The sequence below is a fragment of the Narcine bancroftii genome, chromosome 4 (genome assembly GCF_036971445.1).
Source record: "Narcine bancroftii isolate sNarBan1 chromosome 4, sNarBan1.hap1, whole genome shotgun sequence".
NCBI classification, from domain to species: Eukaryota; Metazoa; Chordata; class Chondrichthyes; order Torpediniformes; family Narcinidae; genus Narcine; species Narcine bancroftii.
The window spans coordinates 133,170,987-133,189,513 of record NC_091472.1 but is presented as its reverse complement, the minus strand read 5'-3'; the positions used below and the strand labels follow the sequence as shown (position 1 = coordinate 133,189,513).

The 18,527-nt window shown below is 43.6% G+C and overlaps 1 long non-coding RNA gene across 1 annotated transcript in view; it reads left to right on the top strand.

The window, feature by feature from the left end:
- Window positions 1-11,830, top strand: part of LOC138759967 (uncharacterized) — an 82,030-nt gene extending 70,200 nt beyond the window's left edge. The window contains exons 2-3 of the long non-coding RNA XR_011355282.1: window positions 7,875-8,019; window positions 11,686-11,830. This is a non-coding gene — a long non-coding RNA (uncharacterized lncRNA). The remainder of the gene's footprint in view (window positions 1-7,874; window positions 8,020-11,685) is intronic.
- The last annotated feature ends 6,697 nt before the right edge of the window (window positions 11,831-18,527 follow it).

Here is an 18,527-nt window from a genome sequence, read left to right as displayed (position 1 = left end):
CTTCCTTCTTGACAAGGGGTGTTCCCACCCCTCGGAGAGTCTAAACTTCAGCAGTAGGACCACAGGCTTATATACCCCAAAAACAATTAATCATGCACCTACTCCTTCTAATATTTGTCAGTCAAAATCAAAACTGAACATTACATTCTACAATTTAGAAGATTAATTATTATGGAACCAGGATGTTATAATTTCCTGGTTTATCTCGTAGATACAAAGACTTATTAAAACTTCTCGTGCAAGACAGGTTGTGACCAATTCGTCAATTTCAGAGTGTTGCATTTGACAACTGCTTTCCCTGGGCCTCACAGTGGAATTCCATTTCAAACTGTATCTTCAGATAAGTCCCCATGGCTGAGTTTAATTACATCTGCTAGTTCTGAAAGTAAGGTGACCTGCGTGTGGACCCAGTGTCGTCAGTTCCACATAAGCAAAAAGCATCTGGGTACATGGTTTTAATCCTCCATTACACCATATAACCATATATAACCATATAACCACTTACAGCACAGAACAGGCCAGTTCGGCCCTACTAGTCCATGCTGTAATAAATTCCCACCCTCCTAGTCCCACTGACCAGCACCCGGTCCATACCCCTCTAGTCCCCTCCTCTCCATGTCACTATCCAGTCTATCCTTAAATGTAACCAATGATCCCGCCTCAACCACGTCTGCCGGAAGCTCATTCCACATCCCTACCACCCTTTGCGTAAAGAAATTTCCCCTTATAATTTTCCCCCTTCAATCTTAAACCATGCCCTCTAGTTTGAATCTCCCCGACTCTTAATTGAAAAAGCCTATCCACATTTACTCTGTCTGTCCCTTTTAAAATCTTAAACACCTCTATCAAGTCCCTCCTCAATCTTCTACGCTCCAGAGAAAAAATCCCTAGTCTGCAGAACCTTTCCCTGTAACTCAAACCTTGAAATCAAAAGAGGATATTCTCTTTTGAATATCCTCCATTTTTCATTTATATCCTTACCTGAAAATATCCTATCCCACTCAATACTCCCCAAATCCCTTCTTGTGAACCTTCTCTGCACTCTCTCTATTTTGTTTATATCTTTCCTATAATTTGGTGACCAAAACTGTACACAGTGCTCCAAATTTGGCCTCACCAATGCCTTGTACAATTTCATCATAACCTCCCTACTCCTGAATTCAATACTCCGATTTATGAAGGCCAACATTCCAAATGCCTTCTTCACCACACCATCTACCTGAGTATCAGCCTTGAGGGTACTATTTACCATCACTCCTAAATCCCTTTGTTGCTCTGCACATCTCAATAGCCTACCATTTAATGCATATGACCTATTTAGATTTGCCTTTCCAAAATGTAAAACCTCACACTTATCTGTATTAAATTCCATTAGCCATTTCTCAGCCCACACCTCCAGCCTTCCTAAATCACCTTTTAATCTACGGTAATCTTCCTCACTGTCCACAACACCACCAATCTTTGTATCATCCGGCAAACTTGCTTATCCAATTCTCCACCCCTACTTCCAGATCATTAATATATATAGCAAACAATAGTGGACCCAGGACCAATCCCTGAGGAACTCCACTAGTCACCGGCCTCCAATTGGACAAACAATTATCTACCAGTACTCTCTGACACCTCCCATCCAACCATTGCTGAATCCATTTCACTACCTCCTTATTTATACCTAATGCATCCACCTTTTTTCCTAACCTCCTGTGGGGAACTTTGTCAAAAGCTTTACTAAAGTCTAAATAGACAACATCCACAGCTTTCCCTTCATCAACCTTTTTTGTAACCCCCTTGAAAGACTCAATCAGGTTTGTCAAGCATGATCTACCCCTTACAAAACCATGCAGATTACTCCCTATCAATCCCTGTACCTCCAAATATTTGTAAATACCATCCCTCAGAACACTTTCCATCAACTTACCACCACAGACGTCAAACTCACGGGCCTATAATTCCCAGGTTTACATTTGGACCCTTTCTTAAACAGCGGAACCACATGCGCCACCCTCCAATCCTTTGGCACTACCCTCGTGACCAGTGACATCCTAAATATCTCTGTTAATGGTCCCACTATCTGTCCACAAGCCTCCCTGAGTGTCCTTGGGAATATTTTGTCCGGTCCCTGAGATTTATCCACCTTTATCTTTTTCAACACAGCCATCACTAACTCTTTGGTTATCCTTATATGCTTCATGACCTCCCCACTATTTTTCTTTACTTGAACTGGGTCAATATTTTTTTCCCTAGTGAATACCAAGGCAAAGAAATCATTCAAAATTTCCCCCATTTCCTCTGACTTCTCACTCAGCCTACCTTTGCTATCCACAAGGGGTACAATTTTATCCCTCACTAATCTTTTACTTTTAATGTACCTATAGAAACCCTTTGGATTTATTTTTACTCTGTCTGCCAAAGCCTCTTTGTGCCTTTTTTTGGCCTTTCTAATTTCTTTCTTAAGATTCCTTCTACACTCCTTGTAGTCCTCCTTCAAACTCTCAGCTCCCTGCTCTTTATACCTCCTGTACACCTCCCTTTTTCTCCTAACCAAATTTCCAATATTCCTCGAAAACTAAGCCTCCCTATGACTTCCAGCCTTTCCTTTGATCCTCACTGGGACATATCTACTCTGTACCTGCAAAATTTCTCTTTTGAATATCCTCCATTTTTCATTTATATCCTTACCTGAAAATATCCTATCCCACTCAATACTCCCCAAATCCCTTCTTATTCCTTTGAAATTTGCTCTTCTCCAATCCAGAACCTCAACTTTAGGCCCCTCCTTGCACTTCCCTAAAACCACCCGAAAACTAACAGAGTTATGATCACTAGACCCAATTTGTTCTCCAACATTAATGTCCGATACCTGACCTAGCTCATTCCCTAACAGGAGATCTAGTATTACACCGTCCCGAGTCGGTTCTTCTACTAATTGATTTAGAAAACAATCTTGAACACATTTAACGAACTCTAGCCCATCCAGCCCTCTAACTGTATGGATATCCCAATCAATGTGAGGGAAGTTAAAATCTCCCATGCTTGCATGACATTTCTTTCTTTGGCTTGGCTTCGCGGACGAAGATTTATGGAGGGGGTAAAAAATCCACGTCAGCTGCAGGCTCGTTTGTGGCTGACCAGTCCGATGCGGGACAGGCAGACACGATTGCAGCGGTTGCAAGGGAAAATTGGTTGGTTGGGGTTGGGTGTTGGGTTTTTCCTCCTTTGCCTTTTGTCAGTGAGGTGGGCTCTGCGGTCTTCTTCAAAGGAGGCTGCTGCCCGCCAAACTGTGAGGCGCCAAGATGCACGGTTTGAGGCGTTATCAGCCCACTGGCGGTGGTCAATGTGGCAGGCACCAAGAGATTTCTTTAAGCAGTCCTTGTACCTTTTCTTTGGTGCACCTCTGTCACGGTGGCCAGTGGAGAGCTCGCCATATAATACGATCTTGGGAAGGCGATGGTCCTCCATTCTGGAGACGTGACCCATCCAGCGCAGCTGGATCTTCAGCAGCGTGGACTCGATGCTGTCGAACTCTGCCATCTCGAGTACCTCGACGTTAGGGGTGTGAGCGCTCCAATGGATGTTGAGGATGGAGCGGAGACAACGCTGGTGGAAGCGTTCTAGGAGCCGTAGGTGGTGCCGGTAGAGGACCCATGATTCGGAGCCGAACAGGAGTGTGGGTATAACAACGGCTCTGTATACGCTTATCTTTGTGAGGTTTTTCAGTTGGTTGTTTTTCCAGACTCTTTTGTGTAGTCTTCCAAAGGCGCTATTTGCCTTGGCGAGTCTGTTGTCTATCTCATTGTCGATCCTTGCATCTGATGAAATGGTGCAGCCGAGATAGGTAAACTGGTTGACCGTTTTGAGTTTTGTGTGCCCGATGGAGATGTGGGGGGGCTGGTAGTCATGGTGGGGAGCTGGCTGATGGAGGACCTCAGTTTTCTTCAGGCTGACTTCCAGGCCAAACATTTTGGCAGTTTCCGCAAAGCAGGACGTCAAGCGCTGAAGAGCTGGCTCTGAATGGGCAACTAAAGCGGCATCATCTGCAAAGAGTAGTTCACGGACAAGTTTCTCTTGTGTCTTGGTGTGAGCTTGCAGGCGCTTCAGATTGAAGAGACTGCCATCCGTGCGGTACCGGATGTAAACAGCGTCTTCATTGTTGGGGTCTTTCATGGCTTGGTTCAGCATCATGCTGAAGAAGATTGAAAAGAGGGTTGGTGCGAGAACACAGCCTTGCTTCACGCCATTGTTAATGGAGAAGGGTTCAGAGAGCTCATTGCTGTATCTGACCCGACCTTGTTGGTTTTCGTGCAGTTGGATAATCATGTTGAGGAACTTTGGGGGACATCCGATGCGCTCTAGTATTTGCCAAAGCCCTTTCCTGCTCACGGTGTCGAAGGCTTTGGTGAGGTCAACAAAGGTGATGTAGAGTCCTTTGTTTTGTTCTCTGCACTTTTCTTGGAGCTGTCTGAGGGCAAAGACCATGTCAGTGGTTCCTCTGTTTGCGCGAAAGCCGCACTGTGATTCTGGGAGAATATTCTCGGCGACACTAGGTATTATTCTATTTAGTAGAATCCTAGCGAAGATTTTGCCTGCAATGGAGAGCAACGTGATTCCCCTGTAGTTTGAGCAGTCTGATTTCTCGCCTTTGTTTTTGTACAGGGTGATGATGGTGGCATCACGAAGATCCTGAGGCAGTTTACCTTGGTCCCAACAAAGCTTGCATGACATTTACTAGAATGTGAAATCATCTTCCATTTGTACAAAATCTGTAAGATAGTAAAAAGTCATAAAGTCCATCTCAAGAGTGTTAATAGCATAAGACATGCTAATTATTGGTGTAAATTTGTTTTTATTTGGCCTTTTGTTAACACATTAAACTTTATGGCAGAATGCTGAATAGTCGAGACTCCCATCTGTTAATGACCTCATAATCTGAGATGACACGCCAGTGCAATCCAGTCAATGCTGTACTCGTACGGATGTCATCCTGCAGATCACCTTGAAGTTCAGGTGAATGTTAAAGCTCCAAAAGCAGCTGTTCCAGAAGTGGGCAGACCTAGTGAAATCAAGATCAATATTCATTCTTCTGCCAATATAGCAGAAAAACCAGAAACCTGCCAAGCTTCCTGTTACTTGTGAAAGCTAACTAGATCTATAATGCAGCAACATCCGCTTACAGACTATTTCTTGGAATTATAAATGCTTTGGAGCACTTAGAGGTTAGAGAGAAAGAAGAAATGTTTCTCATTAGGTTTATAACCACTGTTGTATCACTTCAGTTGTAGCATGCAGTGTCCAAATTTATATCCTTTTGTTATTATATTTTATTTTATTTTTAAGTAAAGAATATGTACATATACAAAAAGAAGGACTCAATGAATGTATATATGAATATATACAAAATAATTATATCTTTAAAATGCACATTAGGCTTAGAAATAATCCCCCTTTCTCCACACACTGTACCTTAAAAGAAAGGAAAGAAAACAGTGGATAGAGGGGGAGAAGAAGAAAAATTTAATACAAGCAAAAAATAAAAATATTAAATTACTTATAAAGGTTGAAATTTAAATATAAAATATTTAATAAATAGACTAAATTATCCGGGCATTTAAATAATTCAAATAAGGCTTCCAAATAATATGAACATGTTATATTCATTTGTAAGATGCTATGTCAGTTTCTCCAGGGGTAGTCAACTTTGCATTTCCATATTCTAATGATCATTATGTAAGAGGGAATCGGATTTCCGTGTTACCGCTGTACACTTTCTGGCCATTGCCAAAGCAATTTTAATAAATTTGGATTTACTTTTGGAGAAGTTAACATTCATGACAGCCAAATCCGCCAAAAGGAACAAATTCATATCCTGTCTTGCTCACTTAAGAACGATCACATATAAAATGATTATAGTTAGGTGCAGGGTTGTTTAGGTCAACAGGTACAACCATGGTGTGTGTCTATGTCCTGTGGTAATTATATTTTTTGTTCTCTTTCTCTAATGTTTCCAGGTCCAAAAGCTTACGGTTTCAATCCCCACTTTAGTCCTGAGCACAAAAAAGATTTGGGTTGATATTTCAGGAGAATTTTAAGGGTGTGTTACACAATTTGCTTCCTATCTGGTTGAGACCTAATCTCCTCTCTTAAATGAGCATAATATGCCTCCTGGAATATTTCACAGTAGAGCAAGGGAGTTGTCCCCAGTATCTGGCCAATATTTTATTTCACAATCAATCTCATGTGGTCACAGCCTTAACATTGCTTGTGGAAACTTCCTGTGTGCAATCTTGCTTTTGCATTTTCAACATTAAAATATTCAATATATTTCATTGACTGAAAAGCATCCAAAGATAACATGAAAGGTATATAAATTCAGGTCTTTAATGGATAATTAAATATTTTAAAAAGTTAATTCGAAATAGATTGTCCATAACATCTGAATGAAATGAGTTGGGTTTTTTTACGTTATTGCTACAGATCATATTTCTTAATACTGTAAAACCCCTGTTATCTGGCACTGATGGAGATTGGTAGATGCTGGATAAGTATATTTTTCGGTTGCCTGACACTTTCTCATACAGTGGATAACTATACATCTGTATTAAGAATAAAAACTTTTTCACAAGACCAAACCAAATGTAAAAATTTCCCTTTCTGTATTCCACACCGAAAACATAAGTCTGAATTCCTAAAACCATAGCATTTTAATTTCTCCAGTGTCAAATATAACTGATTCAAAAAGTTATAGTTAACTAAACTATATCTCACATTTGTCGACCTGGTTACACCTCCTTCACACATCTTTACCCAATCTTCCTCCAAAATAAAATCTGTAACTCCTTCTTGGATGAAGATTAGGGAAATTTGGAACATTTGTACAACATTCCGTTATTGGTTGACCCATTACTTTTCTTAATGGGATATATGACAAATTTAAAAGTGGGTTTAAAATTGGATAAGCTTCAAATTGCATTCATTCGCTTGGTTCTAGCTGTGGCTAGAAAATGTATTGCAGTAAACTTGGAAGGATGATGTAGAGATAAATATTCAAAGATGGCATAATGAGTTGAAATCATGTATTTATTTAGAAAAAATAACATATAATTTGCGTAATAATTACTTTTTTTAAACTACAATGTGGGAACCATATTTAAAATATATGGCTTTGAATATACTTTAATTATTTTTTTAATAACAAAAAGCCACTCACCAATAACTGACATTTGTAAAAGGCTCCATTAACATGAGGGGGTAGGGGTAGGTAGGGTTTTTTTGTAGTTGGGTGGTTAGGTAGGGGGGAGGGGTAGTTTACTAATCTATTATTATGTATTTTACAAATAATGAATTGTAATATGGGGTTTTTATATATAATTTTGTTATATTTAAAAAAAGAATAAACACTTTAAAAGAGAATGATACTATACTGTACTTACACTGAACAAACTTCACTTGCATGAATATATAAACCACTTTTTTAGTCACGTTCTTTGAAAACATTTAACCATCGCTGCATCTGTAGGTTCCTCCTCCTCCATGGAGCTGCCCAAAAGATGAACAATAACATAATAGATAATTAACACCCCTCCCCCGTTTATAGATAAAACCTCTGACTGGGGTGACTCTTACTAAGCAGGGAAAAAGAGACACTTTAAGAGAGTCACCCCAACGGTGAGCGGCATCAACCAGCTCTTCATCTTGGGTGACTCACCGCCAAGGAACTCCACTAGCTGAATGTTTGCTCCCATCTTCACCAAAGGTTTATGTGTGTTACTTTAGAGAACATTTACTTTTACAATTTTAAACTTATATATTTTACCTATTATTTTATTCGTATTTATCTTAATTTTTAAATTTTTTTTTGCTGGTTGCTTGAATTCCAGATACCAGAGTTTTGCTGTACTTCACATCTCTACATTCAAAGTTCGATTATGCTGATATCCACTTCAAGCTTCTCTCCTGCACAACTCAGCTCTTCAGTAATTCCTGATGTGTTTCAACTACAGGACGGACCAAGTAGACTTGATGGTGAGAGCTTTTAAGTAACAACTATTGCTTTGATCCTTTGGCAGGTTGTGTTTATCAAATCTTGTAGAGTTTTTTGAGGAAGTTACCAAGAAGGTTGATGAGGAAAATACTGTGGATGTTGTTTATATGGACTTTAGTAGGGCCTTTGACAAGGTTCCACATGAGAGGTTGGTTCAGAAGGTTAGGACACTAGGTATACATAGAGAGGTTGCAAACTGGATTCACAATGGCTTGGTTGAAGAAAACAGAGTGATGGTAAATGATTGCTTCTGAGGCTGGAGGTCTGTGTTGAGTGGTGTGTTTCAAGGATCTGTGTTGGGATCATTATTGTTTGTTATCTATATAAATTACCTAGATGATAATGTGGTGAATTGGATCAGTAAGTTTGCTGATGACACAAGGATAGGAGGGATCATGGACTGTGAGAGAAGATTTTCAAAGCTTGCAGAGGGATCTGGACAAGCTTTGAAATTGGGCCAGTAAATGGCTGATGGAATTTAATGCAGCTAAGTGTGAGGTGTTGCACTTTGGAAGAGCGAATCAGGGTAAGATGTACACAGTAAATTGTAGGCCACTAAGGAGTGTGGAGGTGTAAAGAGATCTGGGAATACAGATACATTGTTCCCTGAAGGTGGCATCACATGTGGACAGGGTTGTGAAGAAAGGTTTTGGCATCTTAGACTTTATAAATCAAAGTATTGAGTATAGAAGTTGGGATGTTATGTTAAAGTTATTCAAGACATTGGTGAGGCCACACTTGGAATATTGTGTGCAGTTCTGGTCACCTAGCAACAGGAAAGATATCAATAAGACTGAAAGAGTGAAAAAAAATGTACTTAGATGTTGCCGGGTCTTCAGGAGTTGAGATACCAGGAAAGATTAACCAGGTTAGGTCTATACTCCTTGGAAAGAAGAAATTCTTCTCGATAGAGATTTATAAGATTGTGAGGAATATAGTCAGAGTAGATGTGAGTAAGATGTTTCCACTTAGATTGGGGGAGATAAATATGAGAGGTCTCAGCTGAAAGGGGAGAGGTACAAGGGGAGCATTAGGGGAAAGCTTTTTACTCAGAGAGTGGTAGGATAGTGGAATGAGCTGCCATCCCATGTAATGAATGCAGGTTCAATCTAGAGTTTAAAACATAAATTGGATAATACATGGACAGGAGTGATTTGGAGGGTTGTAGAATGAGAGTAAGTCAATGGAACTAGTTTGTTTTATTGATTAGCACAGTCTGGAAAGGTTGAATGGTCTGTTTTTTTTCTGTGCTGTAACGTTCTATGGTTCTATCCTAAATTTTTGGTCACCTGACTGCTTCTCACAAATATCTCCCAGATTTCCATCAGTAATTAGTCAATGATAACACACGAATGGTTAAACAGCAACACTCTTCCCCAATCAGATCTGGAAGTTGGAGTCACCAGTTTTCTAGTTGTAGCTTATGACAACCTTGGTACTGTTGCTTCCTTCAACCGAAGGTCCTGATAAGTGTAAGAATCAAATGCCTTATCAATCTCATTGATAGGCCCTGACAGATGAAAGGGTCATGGCGCAAGAGATATACGATGTTTCCTTATATAAACTGAGGCACAAAATAAGAACTAAAGTGCACAAAATAAGATTTAATTCTTGAAGTATGCATCTTTAGTTAGGCCATACTACACTCAATTCTGGTCTCCAAAATGCAGGAAATATATGATAGAAGTTGATAAGGTGAAAGGGACATTTATACAGATGTTATCAATGCTAGAAAAAAAAAATTGCTTTGAGGCAGCACTATGGCCTTGAAGCTCTGGAGACCTCATTTCAATCTCAATCTTAGGTACAAAGCGATCGGGAAACCTTCAGTGCCCGAGATCCTTTGGCTGTCCTCAGCACCCTCTCAATGCCTGACTCCGATATCTTGTTTCCCCTGAAATGATCTCCAGCAACCCACAGCCCACAGGTGTCCTTTAACCACACACAAGTGGGTCCCTGAGCCACTGAGCCCCCTCCCTGAACTTCTCTGATCTGCTGCTGTGGTCACCATACTGTAGGTGGTTGTTCTCTCTGGTTCTCCTTCTCACCGGAGGAGGGGTTGCTCTCTCTGTTCCCAGTGACCTGCACCAGTCGACTTTCTCCCCTGGAGGCTGGAACCTGTTGTGGCTGCCATCTTGGGCACAGACCCGTACAAGTCAAGTAAAGCCTGCATGGATCTGCTGGTTGAACCTTCCGCTCACCACTCTCCTGGGTCCGGACCAGCAGCGGTGCTGCCCCTTTTTTTGCACAGTTTAATCTGGTACTCTGGTTTCCTCTCCCATCCCAAAGATAAGTGGATTGGTGGTTAATCGCCCACTGTAAATTACCCCCTGGAGCAGTCTGGTGGCAAGCTAATGAAAGGACAAGTCACATATAAAATGACTGACTTATGGGACTCCTCTAAGAACCAGTGAAGACTTGATGGGTCCAATGACTTTCAAGTCAATGAGATACTGTATATGAAAGAACATGGAAGTTGTGTATTTTTTCTTGGAATGGAGGAGGCTGATCACATATGTTAAATGCAGTTCATAAAACTGTGAGGGGATTTTTCTACCAGCATAAGAGACAAAGCAAAAAACCCATAGGAATATATTTAGAAATATATTTAAAGTGTTTGGCAGAAAGATTAGCGGAGAGTTGAGGATTCCTCCACTCAGAGAGAGGCAGGGATCTAGAATTTGTTGCATGACAATGTGGTAGAGCCAAAACCCCTCATCAAATTGAAACTGTTGTTGAATATGCACATGAATAGCTGGGGCCTGCAGGGCTACAGACCAAAACCCGCATTTTGCATTTTTGTTTCAGATTTCCGGGGGTCAGGTTTTTCCATTTTCAGGACTTAGTGGTGGAAGATATGCTCATGCAGCTTAGCTCTTTTTCACTTGGTACAGGCAAAATAGGCCAGATGTTAGCACAGGGGTTAGTATTATGCTGTGACTGGGATTTGAATCTGGCACTCTCTGTCAGGAGTTTGCACCTTCTCCTCGTGTCTGCATGGGTTTTCTCCTGGTGCTCCAATTTCCTCCAACCATTCAAAGCTCACCAGTGTCATAGGTCAATTGGGTGGCATGGGTTCATGGGCTGAAAGAGCCTGTTACCATGCTGTTATCTAAATTAAATTATATGCCTTATCAAGTTGTCAAAAAATGCAGAAAGCTTGAGATCCGGGAATGATTCAGGACATTGGACTGAAACAAAAGAAAAATAGAATATCAATACTACGAGCATTGCTGTGCAAAAAATTCAGATACAAAGTCCACAGACTGTACCACAGGCTTTTATCAGCTTAAGCTTGTACACTCCAGGTCTCCGTACCCTCCTGGCTCCATGTGCCCGACTGCTCTCAAAGGGGCCAGCTCGAGTCTTCATACGGGACGGTGATTGACAGCCGGCCAGGTGGGACCAGCCTCCCAGGTTGTCTACCTGCATATACAGTGGTTATGCCCTGCAGTAGGCCGGCAGGAGTGTGGCCAGTGTAGTGGTTATATCACCACAGGTACAAACTAATGAAAAATGCAAAAACAGGCAGCAAGAATTTGTCTAGGCATGCAAAAGTAAATGGCAAGAACAAGGGTGGGAGAATTTGGAAGGAGAAAAATGAAAATATTAGAGAAATTAAGCTAATACTTTTTGTTTATTTTCAGAGAAGATGCAAAAAACATCTCCTACAAGCTCCAGAACATCAAGGGTGCAGTGCAAGAGAGGAAATCTTTAAAAAAATGTATTAGTTAAGAAATATTGTTGGAGTGTTTTAATAGGCCTGACAACTGAACAATCGGACAAAAAAAATTAAACTATATGTCAGAGTTTTGAAATTGGTGGCTGTAGTACATGTCAAAAGAATCAAAAGCTTGTTGATCCAAACCAAGGCTTTTATTAACTAGAAGACTGGAGCAGATGACATGTAGGTCGACCAGTCCAGAATGATCTGGGTCTGGCTAGGAGCAACCCTCTAATACCTGCCAATCACAACCATCCTATGCTACATTATATACATATACAAAGTGGTGACAGAATCCGTACTATCATATTCACTCCTTCTTTGAGAACTGACCCCGGGGTGAATGGAGGGCTGTAAAAAAAAAAAATGGGGGGAAAAAAAGGCTGGTGGGATGTTAGGGGCTGTAACGGTCAGGGGGGGGCCTGATCGTCCGGTGTGACCGCCGTGGTACTGGGATTGGGGTCACTGGAGTCATGTCACTGGTAGGCTCATTGGGTGCGGACACCGCCTCGCTTAATTCCCCAACAGTGTTGTCGACAGGCTGGCCTGAGTTGTTGCCACTGCTGCTGGTGGGGTGGTGTTGATCCCTCTGTTCAAGCACGTGACCTAGGGGAGAGGATTTGGAGGAGGTTGGGTTGGGAGCAATGCCGAGTCCAATCTGGTTTGGGCTAGGTCCCTTACCGAGACTGTGTCCTCCCGCCTGTCCGGGTACTCAATGTACGCATAATGCAGGTTTACAAGGAGCAGTGTCACTCAGTCAACCAAAGGGTCATTCTTTGAGTACCGGACGTGGCGTTGCAGGAGGACAGGTCTGGGAACCGTAAGACACGCTGGTGTGGATATTCCCGATTTGGATTTCCGTGGAGTGGCATTGGTCGAGGTGCATAGGAGGGAGCAGATGGAGTGTGGGGCACTAGTGAGGCCTTTGGACCAGTGGGAAAGCGTAACCGCTTTCCAGTCGGTGGCATCCTCTCTTTCAACCTGCCCATTACCGCATGGGTTATAGCTGGTGGTCCTGCTCGAAGCAATACCATGCTCCAGGAGGTACTGCCGCAGCTCAGCGCTCATAAACAAGGACCTCCAATCACTTTGGATGTAGCTGAGGTATCTGAAGATGGCGAAGATGCTGTGCAATGCCTCTGACTGAGGAGACGGTCATGTCTGAGCAGGGCACAGCAAACGGGAAGCAAGAATACTTGTCGATCACCGTAAGAATGTAGGTGTTATGGTTGGTTGACGGTAAGGGCCCCTTCAACTTAGACGTTCAAATGGTCGGGTGGCTTTGATGATGTGGATGTTCTCCAGACAAAAGAAGTGGGGCTTGCACTTAGCGCACACCAGGCAGGCTCAGGTCATGGAGCGAATCTTCTCGACTGTGTAGGGCAGGTTGAGAACCTTAATGAACTGCAAGAACCTAGTGACCCCCGGATGACAGAGCTCCTCGTGGAGTCTCTGCAGCCTGTCCAGTTGTATGTTGGCACAAGCCCCCCTGGAAAGTGTGTCTGGCGAGTCATTGAGCTTACCAGGCCGGTACAGTATGTCATAATTGAAGGTGGAGAGTTCGATTCTCCACCTAGCGATCTTGTCGTTCTTGATCTTACCTCGCTGGGTGCTGCTAAACATGAACGAGACTTCGTGTTGATTGGTCAGCAGTGTAAAGCGCCTGCCAGTGAGGTAGTGCCTCCAATGACGTACTGCTTCGACTATGGCCTGGGCCTCCTTCTCGACAGAGGAGTGTCAGCTCTCAGAGCCCTGGAGGGTCTTGGAGAAGAAGGCTACCGGCCAGCTGGCCTGGTTCAAAGTGGCCGCCGCAACACCATTCATGACCCCAAAGGGTACCCCGAGGAAATGATACAGCCACCTGTTCACTTCAAAGGCCGTGAAAAGTCGGTCTTCTCAGCGGATCGGGAGCTGGTGATAGGCCGAATGTAAGTCAATGGTGGAGAACACACCCTATTGTGCAATCTGATTCACCACATCTGTAATCTGTGGGATGGGGTACACATCCAGAAGCGTGAAGCAATTGTCTGTCTGGCTCTAGTCAACCACCATCCGTGGCTTCTCATTGTTTTTAACAACCACCACCTGGACCCTCCCGGGACTTGAGTTGGGTTTGATAATGCCCTTGTCCAGCAGTCTGCGCACCTCGCTTGTGATGAATTTCCTGTCTTCATAACTATACTGCCGGCTTTTGGTGGCCACTGGTTTCCAGCCAGGGGTGAGGTTTGCTGGAGTGCTGGAGGAGCGACCCAGAGGGTGGAGAGGCTACAAGTGGGGCACCTGGGCATGGGGGCAGGTGGCTTGGGCTGTCGCTGGCAGGAGGCTTCTGGGGTGAAGTGGTTTCAGACAGAAAGTGGGGCATGGGGCCCCCCATAGTGCAGGGAAACAGTTCAGAACTGGCACTGAAAATCCAGTCCCAACAATACGGGAGCGCACAGTTGTGGGAGGACTAACAGCTTAAAATTGGTAAGTGTGATGCCCTGGACTTTCAGGGTCACCATGCAATACCCCTTTACCCCAGTCCAGTGTGATCTGGTCGCCAATGAAATCTTCTGGTCAGTGGGGAGAATGACCAGTCCGCAACAGTGGGCCAGGTCTGGACGGATAAAACTCTTGGTTGACCCCGAGTCAAATAAGCAATTAGTATGGTGTCTATGCACTTTAATCAGTTCCATTGCTTTAGTGAGGGGATGGGAGCAGTCCTGGTCCAGGGTCACTGATGCAGCGACCTGTGCTGGGAACAGTGAAGTCTTGCGTAGTGACGTCACGCAGCATCGGGCCGGAAGTGCACTGTGTGTGTGTGGTGATGTCACAGAAGCAGTCGGGCTGGAGATGTCAGCATCGAGTAGCTGGGGCTGCTGCCTGCAGCCTGCTGGGGGCGTTGGCCTGCCAACGGTAAGTGCTGGGGGTCGCTGCTTGCAGTCGGCGATGGGGCGGTCAGTTGGGCAGTCGTTGGCAGAAGTGGCAGTGGGTACTGGGTCGGTTGCGTTGGTGGTGGTGGCGGGTACCAGGTCGGCAGTGTCAGTGGCGGCGATAGCGGCAGCAGTAGCAATGGTAGCGGCAGCAGCAGTTCTCAGGTTGGCGGCAGTGGTCACTGAAGTCGGGGCCAGGGCCTGGGCGGTCGTTGCTCTGTGTGGGAGGTCCAAGCAGGCCAATGTCATCGCGGCGAGGGTGGAGTGAACCTTCCACGTTTGGCGCCTGCCCCGTGATGTCAGGAGCTGCCACGTGATGGAGCCCTCGCTCTCATTGGATGAGAGCTCTGGAAAAGAGATGTTTGAATGGGAGGGCGACGGTTGGGCCTCACACGAGGCACTGTGTTTGATGACTGCCATTTTGGAGTGACAGACTACAGCAAAGTGGCCATTTTTAAGGCACTTCTGGCACCTGGCTCTCCTTGCTGGACACTGGGACCTGCTGTGCTTGACCCTCCCGCAGAAGTAGCACTTCAGGGTCGCATCAGGGAGTGTAGCGGCGGCCAACAGGCCATCGGTGGGCCATGGGGTAGTAGGGTTGAGGGAGGGCATCCTATTCACTTCATAGCATTGGGGCAAGCCCTGAGAGTAAACAACCATACTTAAGACTGCAGCCTCCATTGTCTCTGCAATCTGGGTCCCGTTCTTTAGGTTTTCTCCCCCGTGCTCTAGCAGGTGCTGCTTCACCTCATTCGATCGGACCCCGGCCACAAAAGCATCCTGAATGAGATCATCGGTGGTCTCAGCAGCAGTTCTGTCTGTGCAGGCACAAGCTCTGCCCAGTGCTTGTAGTGCTTGGAGATAAGACCTACAGGACTCTCCGGGCAGTTGCCTCCTGGTCGCTAGTTTTTACCGGGCGTAGACCCTGTTTAGAGTCTCGTAGAGTCCTTTCAGCACCTCATGGCTGCGCGTAAGTGGCTGCATCCTGGATGCTTTCATAGACTCTCGGGGACACCATAGACATCAATACTAGTAGTCGATGACCATCCTCCACCACGGCAGGATCAGAGAGTTGTACCTAAGCTTCGAAACACTCACCCAGTGCTTAAAGTCATCCAGAGCTGTAGCCGACTGTGGGTCGATGTTGAGGCGTTCCAGTCGCAGCATACGCTTCATCCCTTGAAAACTTTCTAGTTAATAAAATTGTAGTGCATGTCGAAAGAATCAAAGGCTTGTTGATCCAAACCATGGCTTTTATTAACTAGAAGACTGGAGCGTATCACATGTAGGTCGACCAGTCCAGAATGATCTAGGTCTGGCTAGGAGCAACCCTTTAATACCTGCCAGTAGGCGTGGCTATGCTCTCAGCCAATCACAACCACCCTATACTACAGTATATACATATACACATTGGTGATAGAATCTGTACTATCACAGTGGCCTTGAATTGAATGGATGGTCTAGCTGTCCTCTTCCACAATTCTCTAGGTTCTGGAATTGGAGTGCAGCAAATATGACTGCACTGCATAAGGAGGGAGAGAGAAATTACAATCAGTGGCTAGGAAAATCCTGAATTTGGTAAGAAAGCATGTCGAGAAACTTAGAGCAAAGTCAATATGAATTTATGAACTGAATGTCTTATCTGACTTGTCTCTTCGATATCTTTGAAGATGCAACCATCAGAATAGTCAGAAATTAAATGTGGGCAGCATGGTGGGAGTAGCATTTTGCGAGACACCATTACAGTGCCAGCTACCCAAGTTTGAATCTGGCACTGTCTGTAAAGAGTGTGCACTTTTGCTCCGCGACCTGCGTGGATTTTCCCTTGGCACTCCGGATTCCTGCCACCCTTCTAAACCTATGGGGTTGTACATTAATTAGGTCCAATCAGGTGGCACATCTTTCATTGCTTGAATCGGCTTCTACTGTGTTGTAATTGAAATGCTTAAAAAAGAATAGACATGGAAGAAGCCAATGAGTGCTGTGAATTGTTTTAAGGCTTTTATTAGAGATTGCGGAACAAAATTAAAAATGGATTTGGGGGGGGGGGGTGTAATTTGCAAGTGTGGGAGCCGGGTGATACTTGTTGTTTGCCTTATGGCAGGCAGAAGGCGATTTTGTGTTCTTTACTATTAAATGACAATAAAGGAATCTTGAATCTTTCACAGATCTTTTGAACTGCATATTTTATGCACAGTTTTAGTCTCCTTACCAAACTTGCAAAGATTCATTAGACAGATTCCCACATTAGCTGGTCCATCATTTGAGCAAAGAGTGAATAGGTTAGGTCTTTGTTTTATAAAGTGTAGTCATTCAGTATAAAAGGCTTTAGAACAAAATAAAGGCAAGACCATTGAGGAAAGGAAGATGAATCATTGAACTTCTTGATCCCAGAAAGCTGCAGAGGCTCAATCATTGATTGCATTCGGAACTGAGAATAATAGATTTCTGCATTTTAGAGAAGCCAGGGTTAGAGAATGGTCTTTGGGTAGAAGTACAGCCTGATGTAAGTGAATGGCTGCTAATGCTCAAGGGAGTCAAAAGATCTGTTTCTTGTATTCATCTCTATGCCATCAAACTTGGGTCTCAGCAGATGGAAGAATCACATGATCTTCAGAGACATCACATGAGACTGATTAGTTAGTGTAGTTCGGAGGAGATATAGGACTGTTAAATATCCTGTCTTTTAGATGTTGTTCTAATGAGGCCCTGTTAACCATCTCAACTGGGCATAAAATATTGCAAGGTCCTGGCCATATTGATTGAGGGAGCTTGTTGTGTGAAAACAACCTGCCCTACTTATCTGGCAATTGGCTGTAATGTGCTTTGAGACATTTTATTTGGACCCAAACTAAGATGATACAGATCCAAATAACTCAGCTGGTGAAATAATGCTTTCAGTATATAAATTCAATTTAAGTCAGTGATTCCTTTAGACGTTCCAGTCTTCACATTTTGGGGTTCTGTTTTTCATTTCAATCCCGCTTGTAGGGTGTTGGGGAAATCTCTAATGAAACCACAGTTGAAATCTAGTGTACAGTTTGGGTTACCTCGTTGTAGGAAGGATGTGGAAGAGGGTGCAGAGGAGATTTAACAGGATGTTGCGTGGATTGGAAAATAAGTCTTTTGAGGCCAAGTTAGCAGAACTCAGACTTTCTCTCTGGTGTGAAGAAGATGAGAGGTGACTTAATAGAGGTCTACAATATTCTGTGAGGCATAGATAAGTTAGGCAGGCAGAACCTATTTCCCAGGACAGGAGAATCAAACACCACAGGACATCAGTACAAAGTGAAGGGAGGAAAGTTTAGGGGAGATATCAGGGGTAAGTTTCAGAGAGATGTGGGTGCCTGGAAAGCCTTGCCAGGGGTGGTGGTGGAGGCTGAAACATTAGGGGCATTTAAGAGACTCTTAGACCAGCACATGGATGAAAGAAAAATAAAGGGTTATGAGATAGGGAGGGTTTAATTTTTTTCATGGTTGGAAATATAGGTTGGCACAACATTGAGGGCCAAAGGGCCTGTATTTTGCTGTTGTGTTCTATGAAAGTTGCTGGCATTGAGTGGGCACTCTAGGCAGTGATAGGGGTTGCATAAACTTAGCTGCTATCCAATTTATTACATGGAGGGGAAACTATACATAATGAAGATCGAAGTATATCAGATGGAAATGACATGAGACTGGTTTAATGAATGAGGCAATTGTCCAGCATTGGGGATAATCAGTTTCCAAGAAATCTTTATTTTAGTGGAGTGCAGTCTGCCATCTATTATGTTGTGGTTTGTTCTTTCCTGTTTGGTCATTGATTTGCTTGTAAAATAAAGCAGCCTGTTGATTTATAATTGGCCTTAACCAA